Genomic DNA, 9,463 nt, shown 5'->3' with positions numbered 1-9,463 from the left:
GGATGCCCCAATTAGAGCCTCTAGTCATAAGGAAGCTGTAGCCAGTGGTCTAGAAGCATGGCATCCCATGTCTTTGTCAGGGCTGTTGTATCTGCTGGGCCTCAGGTGCATATAGGGAAAGGAATCAGGCACAGACTCAGTTCCAAATCATGTCCTGGTCATTTGGGGACAATTGCTACAGAGGTTATTGGTTCGTTTTCTAGGCCAGATGCCCCAGATGGAGGTCTTCCAAGGACATGCCTTCCAAGGAGAAAACTGTAGATAATGGGTTGATTTCCTGGGCTACACCCTTCAGGCCAGAGACCTATTTTTTTTTTAAGATTTTATTAATTTATCGGAGAGATCACAAGTAGGCAGAGAGGCAGGCAGAGAGAGAGAGAAGCAGGCTCCCCACTGAGCAGAAAGCCCGATGCGGGGCTCGATCCCAGCACACTGAGATCATAACCTGAGCCGAAGGCAGAGGCTTAACCTACTGAACCACCCAGACACCTCCAGAGACCTATTGTTATGTACGGTCATGGCACTGCCCGTTCGTGTCTTCCACATGTCTGTCTCCATTTTGGGCCTTATCTCACTTGGGAGAGGTTGGCCCAGTCAGAGAAGACCAGAGATCCCACACTTCACTGCTGGACATGGTCTAGTTATCTTCATAGGCAACTGTATTGGAAGATCTTCTTCTTATTTTTTTTTTAAGGATTTTATTTATTTATTTGTCAGAGAGAGAGAGAGAGTGAGAGCGAGCACAGGCAGACAGAGTGGAAGGCAGAGGCAGAGGGAGAAGCAGGCTCCCTGCGGAGCAAGGAGCCCGATGTGGGACTCGATCCCAGGACGCTGGGATCATGACCTGAGCCGAAGGCAGCTGCTTAACCAACTGAGCCACCCAGGTGTCCCTGGAAGATCTTCTTGACCATGCATGTGATGTCAGAACATCTGTATAGATGCTTGTAAGACTCTGGCCAGAACGCAGTGGACCAGCACTATGACTACTATGAAGACAAACAAAACAAACAAGAACATGTTAAGAGTCTATATAGGGTGCTTCCAAACAGGAACCTCTATTGCCCAACCCAGTCCAAGAGAACTAATCCCCTAAGCCATGAGGTTCAACCTTAATGCCAAACAGCTTCTTCCTTGAGGCCTTTCAGAGACTGTTCTACCTGTCTTACTTTATGGACCAAAAGGTGTAAACAGTAACACAAATACCACTACCTCCTGCCAACTAGAAATCTACGACAATGGCATGAAAATCACTATGCCAACAATAGGCTCAGACGGATCCATATTCCATCTGGGACATAAATTGTATTATGAGTCAATTTCCCCAAAATTAGAGATAGGTTTCTTACAGGCTTTCTTATTTATGCAGTTTCCAATAGGGAACATTGTTCTAATTTGTGGCATAAATAGTAAATCCTCCAAGTCGTGTGCCTGAACAATCAAAAGTTGCCGCCTTTTGGAGCTCACCCAGGAGTTGGAATTTCCAGTCTTGGTGATTCTTTTCATTTGTTGAAATCTGAATTTCCCAGAAGGATTTGCCATGGGGTCCAGGGATGGATGGCACATCCTGCGGTCAGAAGCACAGAGAGGAGTGGCATAGGCTATGTTCTGACTTAACAAGGATAATAGTTAGTATAGTGATTATAATAAAAAAAGGAGTAAAGTGGTCATTCTGGGTGAATGACAGTAAGCTGTTTATGGGAAATGAGAAGTAGTATTTTAACTAAGCGTATACAAAATGAAGAAAGAATTAGATGGGAGCCTTGACCCAATATCTTGTGTGTTACATGCCTGCTTCTCAAATGAACGATTTTGTCAAATCAGATTGTCCAGAGTGGGCCCTGAAGACCCAAATCATCATTGGCAAAGTTGTGGGGAATAAGAATTGAGATTGTGAGGAAAGTACATACAGGAAGCAGACATTTTTGTTTTCTGGGAGAAGAGAGAGTTTACATTTAGAGGATTCTGAAGAGAAGTGGTGATGGTTGGTCAAAATAGAACATTTTTATATCTCATACCTTGAGCCCCCAAAATGGCAGGTGGCCACCTCTAAACATGGTCCATCTATATGGACTCTCCAGTCAGGGGAAAACTAGAGAGGATTCTCCTAGGATCCAACATTGGCTTAGTGGGAGAACTTCAGCTGGTTTGATTGGGGACCTTCAGCTCAGTTCATCCAGGTGGATGACAATCTGCTGAGATCATCAGTTCCCTGGTCTGTGAGGCTGGCTCAGACAAGATTCACAAGTGCCTATACATAGTTCCATACTCTGATTCTTCTTCTTATGACACACAGCATTTGTACACAGCACAACACAACACTCAAAGAAAAAAGACAGCATAAGGGCACAAGAAGGAATGGTCTGATTCCACCAAGGAGGCCAAAAAAATGGGACCCCAAAACAAGGCCCAGGTGCCAGCCCGTGTATCAACAGCCTAGGAACTCACTGCAAGACAGCAAATTTCAGATGCAATGCTCACACACCAGATCCTCAAAGACTCGACAAGCTGCAGGCAGCAAGGCCCAAGGGTCTTGTGGGCACCACAGTGGCTGGAAAGCTGGGCTTTTGAAGCAACAGGCAGCTCATACAGGGACTTGGCGGTGCCTGTGGGATGACCTGTCCAGTAAAGAAAGGCCAACCAAATGACAACAGGCAAAGAACATCTAGAGCTTTCCAGAGCAGGGAGGTCATGCCACCATTACATGCATTTGGCAGAGACTCAACATCAAGCAGAAGAGTGAGAAGTCATGCTGGTGGGGAAAAAGAAAGGCCTCAGCTATGCCCCGATGGGAGCCTATTGGCACAGAGAGCCTCAGTGAGCTGTCTAGAAGTGAGGCATCCTATGTGGTTGTTAGGGTTTGGTCCATACTGGGTTGTTTTCTGGTCTGACAGTCCTAGGTGGAGAGTGGGACAAGAGTTTGGGAAGCTCTCAGATAAAATTATTGCTGTGTGGGGGCCAGTTGTTCTGTGGGATCGGGTGCAGATTCCTGGCCATTTGCTAGATACAGCAGCCAACCTCCTTCCAAGTCTGACATACATAGTAGGCCTGCTTGCTCTGCTGACACCAAGAATTGGGTCCTGGATTGGTTGTGGTCAGAAACCCATCTTAATGTACCGTCTGCCTATGGCCGATTTGTGCACTCACTTTTTCATGCAGACTGGGGACCAAAACCAGGAAAATGCTGAGGAAGTTGCTGAGCAGGGCTGAGGACAGAGACTATAGATTTGAAGATCTGAGAACATCGAGTGCCTCCATAAGCCCAGGTCCTACAGGATGAGAATCATAAAAAGCGGGAAAGAGGAAAGTAAGCAAAGTTATAAAAAGGAGCTTATGGATAAGAGAGAGAAGAGGGTGCCTAGTTTCTTCAGCTGGTGAAGTGTGTGAGTCCTGATTTTAGTTCAGGCGTATGTCGCAGGGTCCTGGAGTTGAGTCCCCTGTCAGGCTCTGCACTCAGCAGGCAATCTGCTTGGGATTCTCTCTCCCTCTTCTTCTGCCCCCGACCCCATCAAATGATCTCCCAATAGAAAATAAATCATTGCCAAAAGAAAATAAAGAGAAAGAAAAGAAATAGTATAAAGGAATGAAAGAGAAAATAATGGCATACAGACTGTGGATATATGGTTCTGAGTCTTTGCAGTCTGCGAAGCAGTCTTCTCTGGGCAGAGCTATGGTAACAGACATAGCCTTGCCTTGGGAAGGGAAAGGGGACACTCAGGGTGAGGTGAGGACTCAGGTCACTATTTCTGGGATCATGTCCCTGACCCGAGCTCAATTTCTGTCCTCAGCTCTGCAGTCCCCCCACCTCACCAGCCCTGGAACAGTGATCCCTTTACCCCACTGACAAGGAAGGCATCCGGGGTCTCTGGCCCTTCCCAGCGCTCATAACCAGGACCTAGAAGCAATGCCTGTCATCCCATTCTTTCAAGAGACAGCCATGGGACTGCCCATGACTTTCTGTCAACATGATTTCCTCCCCTCCTCTGTTCCATCCTGTTATGCTCCCTTATCCCTCCCTAAATCACTAAATTCCTATTTCCTTTCTCCTCTCACCTCCAACAACCAGATTGTTCTGTGAAATGGGAACAGTGAAGCAATGATGATGGGTTTACTGCCATGCTCCCTAGTCCCTCAGTTGACCCGTGAGCCAAACCAGCTAGCATGGAGGTGGTTTCCATGGGCCTGGCTTGTGCTGGGCATGAGTGTGACAGGCAACTGGGCAATCCAGGCACAGTCCTGTGCCTGCGCTGATCATAGGCACTTGAGTCACACTTGAGAGTTATTACAGCCCGTAAGTGCCCTAGCCCAGAGATGAGATGAATGTGACAGGAGAGATAAAATGATGTGTCCCTTCCACATGTATTTATGTTAATGAGTATTGTTTTAAAGATCTCAATAAGATAATTTAACTCCTCTTCCTTCTTCCGGTTTCAGAATCCAGTGTGCATTTTATCCTCAGAGCACATCTCAACTCAGAGGAGCTGAACTCCAGGTGCTCGATGGCCACAGGTGGTCGGTGGCTACAGTATTGGACACCCACGCACGATCTGGTTCAATTCACCAGCTCAGGTCAAGGCTGAATGACCAATCGAGTTTTTTATTCTCATTAGCATCTCAAATATCAGAAGGTCGGGGCCAAGAGTCTCTTATTGTTATATTGTGTGTCATTTCCTAGTAGAGGGATGACATGTAGTAGCTACATAATAAGTCTATGCAAGCAAAGAAGATTAAGAACCCAAGCACTCAAGGTCATTTATTATTAGGAAACTCCAGTCTACACGTTTTTCTGCAGAGAGTGGGTCTGGCTGAACATTTTAAAGAAGGAAGTAGATGTCTCATCTGCCTGGGTTATCTTGAGAAACCCATGTACCAAAAATGTGCTTCTGTCTGCGGCCATAAGTGCACCAATTCAGGGCAGAAGGAGCCCCAGGGGGAAGGTTTGTTGTGTCTGTTCTGCTCTGTGTTCCCTCAGAAGAGTGAGATCAAGACAAGTGTTCATCTGGGGGAGCTGATGTCCAAGATCAGGAACCTGGAGCCCTGACAGGAATTAGTCTCCACTTTAACTCAGGATGCGAAGGGTGAGGTCACTGTCCTGTCCTGGGTTCTATGACACAAGTCTGGGGACAAGAGGAAGGGATTGGTGCCTGCAAAGTGAGATGCTGAAACACAGCATCCAGTCAAACCTTACCGTGCAGAAACTTTGCTGCACGTAAGGAAAGCTTTAGCACTGCCTCAGGGGAAGGCAGGCAAGCTCCTCTCTATGTCAAGCTGCCACTGGGGAAATTTATGTAAGTAACTGCAGGAGAAAAAGGCCAAGTCCCACCCTCTGGGCCCTTTGAGGAGCGGGAGGTCTGAAGACAGAGGCCAAGAGTGGTGACCCTGCCCCCCACCCCTCATGCAATACAACCCATCATGACACCTGCCCCAGCATGATGGACAAAGACTGGAGCCTGCCCCCTTTTCCTTGGTCATAATCCTTCTTCTTCCTAACACGTCATCAAACCCTACCTATGGTTTACAGTGTGTCCCACCAGACAGCCTCTGTGAGGGGTCACGCTAAGCCCGACCCAGTAAATCCCCTGCTCAGTTCTCAACACACGTGAACCAAATATAAGCAAGGCCTTGCTGCTTGGCATAGGCAGAGCAGAAAAGAACAGGTCTGGGGGAAAGATAATTTTGTAAAAGTTTTTATTGATTCATTTGAGAGAGAGAAAGATCACAGGCAGTGGGAGGGGCAGAGGCAGAGGGAGAAGAATGCTCACCACAGGGCAGGGATCCAGATGTGTGGCTCAATCCCAGGACCCTGGGTTCATGGCCTGAGCTGAAAGCAGACACTTAACAGACTGAGCCACCCAAGCATCCCTGGGGAAAGAAGATCTTAAATAACAAAGCAAGAAAAGGTGACTACAAACATGCAGCCAATAGAGGTGACAGATCTTACTCTTATGTCATTATGTCAAATAGGAAATATGAGGGCCACTTCCTTTTAAAGAATTTATTTATTTATTTGACAGAGAGCACAAGCAGAGTGAGCAGCAGAGGGAGAGGGAGAAGCAGGCTAAATTCCTAAAGGAATTCCAGCAGGGGCCCCCTTGTAAGCAGAGCTGACGAGCAGGACCCCATACATTTGTGCTGGATGTAATGAGAGCAGCAGAGCAGACGGGGCCTCCTAACTGTCCAAATGCTCCTGCCTTTCCATTCCCCGGTCCAGGCAAGAGCCTTATATGAACTCATCCCTCTCCTGGTTTAAGGGAGAACGGGACTCAGGGTCTTCTGTCTCCAGCCAGACCCTGTGGACTGTTCCTGCTAGCCCATGTCAGGCCTGTCTCCTGTGCACTGGCTCTCGCCAATTTCCAGGAAGGGAAGGGCCTGGGATGTCATGGTAGATGGAATGACAACGGAACAGGAAGGATGCTTCTCCCTGTAGACGTTTGGAAGATGTCCTTGCCATTCTCCGTCTAGCAATCACACCTGCCTCGTGCCTCCCTCCCACTTAGAAGAAGCATAAACGGAGCCCTGCCCCAGATTACTGAGCCTCAGCTTCATTGTGCTTCCCAGATACGGCATTTATTAAAAGACGGAGGTTTTGGCAACCCTGTGTGGAGCAAATATATTGGCACCATTTTTCTGACAGCATTTGCTGCAATGTCTCTGTGTCGTATTTTGGTAATTGTCACAATATTTCAAACATTTTCTCTATTGTTGTATTTATTAAACTGATCTGTGATTGTGGATTGCAGCTTACTGGGAGATCAGATGATGATGAGCATTTTATGACAACAGAGTGTTCTTTTGGAAAGTACGGACCTTGTTTTTCATTGTTTTTTTTTTGTTTTGTTTTCTTACTATGAGGTATACTATTTATTTATTTTATTTTTTAAATTTATTTTCAGCGTAACAGTATTCATTAATTTTGCACCACACACAGTGCTCCATGGATTTTTTTTTTTGTTTTTTAAAGATAGAAGGCTATAACATACTTCTATCTTCTAAGACAGAAGGCTATTGCATACTTAACAGACTACAGGATAGTGTCAAGGTCACTCTTGTATGCACGGGAAACAATGAAATTCACTGGACCCACTTTACTGAGATTTTTGCTTCATGCCCTGGGTCTGGAGCAGAAGGTGTACTCTCTCAGAGCTGTGTCTGAATCCTCGTGCTGATGGCCATGGCTGGGCTCCAGCGATGACGCTGTACTGGTTCTCCCGACCTTCGCACCATGGAATTCGTCCCCACTCTGTACCCTCATGTGGCCTGTGTGCTCTTTCTGTCTTCCTTCTGTCCCTCGGTGTCTTCTCCCTCTTAAGGTCTAGTCCACAGCTCTGGACACCACCTGCCCATTCTCCCATGGAATTCACTGGACAGCTCTCCTGGATTCCTAGATCCCTTGCTCTTGGTATCACTCATTTTTTAACAATCACTCACAGCCTGGGTCCCCTAAGCACCCAGGGAAATTGATGCAGAGATGAAGAATTCCTTGTGACAAGCAGCTTGATCTGGGGGAAATAAAATGTTGTTTTCAACAAAGTTGTCTCATCTTTTTGTTACATGCAGGATATACTGACACCTGTGGGAAAATCGATTTCAATTTAAAGAGCACGTGTTTCACATAAGAGTCTTGATCCAAAGGTCCCAAGGCATAATTTGCCTCACTTTCTAGTTGTGATTAGTAAAAGAACTACCTTGACTCATTCCCTTGCAAAGGTGTACAGAATAAGGCAAGAACCTGTTTCATCTGGTAGGACCTCCAAGGACATGAGTGGCCATCCTCCCATCACATACTGATTTCCCTGGGCCTTGCAACATGTGACCTCCCCTTCATCCTCCCAGGTGGGAAGCCAAGCGCCCACCCAGAAGCTCAGTCCCTTAAGAAGACCTTGGGGCTCTCTCTTCATCTGACAGAGTGTTTCTTGTCCCACTGCCCAGAAACCAGGGCTAGAGACAGACTTTCCACATGGGAAGGCCATTTCCTACTTTTGGCAGCACTTTCTAGGGCAACATATTAGACCTTGTTGGTCGAAAGGTGAATGGAAAGGGGGACAGCTTGGCCTGGAGGTTCCTTTTCCTCAAATTCCCTCCAGAACTGGGCCTGGTTCGGGCTGCCCCTAGGGCCAGCTAACCCCAGGTCTTCAGCTAAGAGGGGGAGGATTCTTTCTGAGGCTCCTTTCTTCAAAAGGGTGTGGGAACAGAGGAGGGGCAGAAGGAAAGTATCAGTGGGGGAAATATCCCTTTAATGCTGAGGTATCTGACAGAACAGGGACTCTGGGATCACTGCAGTTCCGGGCTGGCGAGCGTCCTACAGGAGGAGGATCAGGAACAAGGCATAAAAGTATTACTGATGCCAAATCCAAGGTAGAAATTTAGACTCTCCTCCACCTCCCAGGTGGTAGAAACATGGGAGAAGATGCATGGGAGTTGGGGTTAAAGGACCTTGTCTCAGTGCCTAACTTCCCATTTGCTGGTCATGCAGCTCTGCACAATTTGCCCACATTCTCAAGCCTGTCTTTCTCGTAAATCAAATAATTACAGCCTGAGAGACTTTACTTGTTATATGATCCACCAAAATGCCACAAGGGCAACATAAAGGCCTCCTCAGGGTTGAGATTTATTACGAAATGAAGTGGTTATTGACTCAGGAATAGAGCCTGCATCTGAATAAATGAAACCACACTTGAGATGGAATTGGTGGCCGGGAGGAGGGAGGTCTCCTTGCAGCCTTTGCAGGCCCTTCAGGAAGAGAAAGAAGCCCAGCAGCATGATGAAGGAAGATTTTCTCCTCCCCTGGCAACAGCCCAGCCAATGAGACTGCCACAACTGTGCCAATGAAAAGTCACTACACTGGAAATCCCAGGTCACCCCAATGAGCTTTTCTCTACAATAGCCTGCTTACCTGATCCATTCCTTCCTGTATAGGGGAGCAGTCCTCTTCTTTTCTCTCTGTACTTTCCCAGGGTTCATATTGCTTGCTTGTCCCTAGGTGCAATTCCTCTGCTATTCCTGAAGAAACCCATTGTGCTTGTAAAGTAACCAGCCATTCTATTTCAAGGCTGACAGGGGGTTGTGAGACCGCATTTTGTCCTTTTAGAACACTTTGAACATTTTCCTGGGTGGTGATGGTATTTTCTTCCCTGGCTTATTGAGGGATACTGGCATACAGTATGCTGTACATAATGAAAGCTTACAATTCAATAAAACTTGATACATGACCTCAGTGTGATGGGTATTCTTGCTGGTCTCCATCTCTGATTCCTGGCACAGAACTTCAGAAGTCTGTGGCATTCCCTAAGTGATAAGGTTGCCTTTATTATACCAGTGAGGTGGCTCATCGTGGGATCCGAGGCATAAAAGACCACGTGTATAGATCAGATGGTTGTAACTTTGAACCAAACTGACCTTCAGGGGGAGGAGAGGGCTAGAGACCCTCTCTGGTCTTAATCTAGGTGTGTACTTTATAATCTTCTGA

The sequence above is a fragment of the Mustela erminea genome, chromosome 13 (assembly GCF_009829155.1).
Source record: "Mustela erminea isolate mMusErm1 chromosome 13, mMusErm1.Pri, whole genome shotgun sequence".
Taxonomy (NCBI): domain Eukaryota; kingdom Metazoa; phylum Chordata; class Mammalia; order Carnivora; family Mustelidae; genus Mustela; species Mustela erminea.
The sequence above is the reverse complement of the archived record's forward strand: the minus strand, read 5'-3'. Positions refer to the sequence as shown.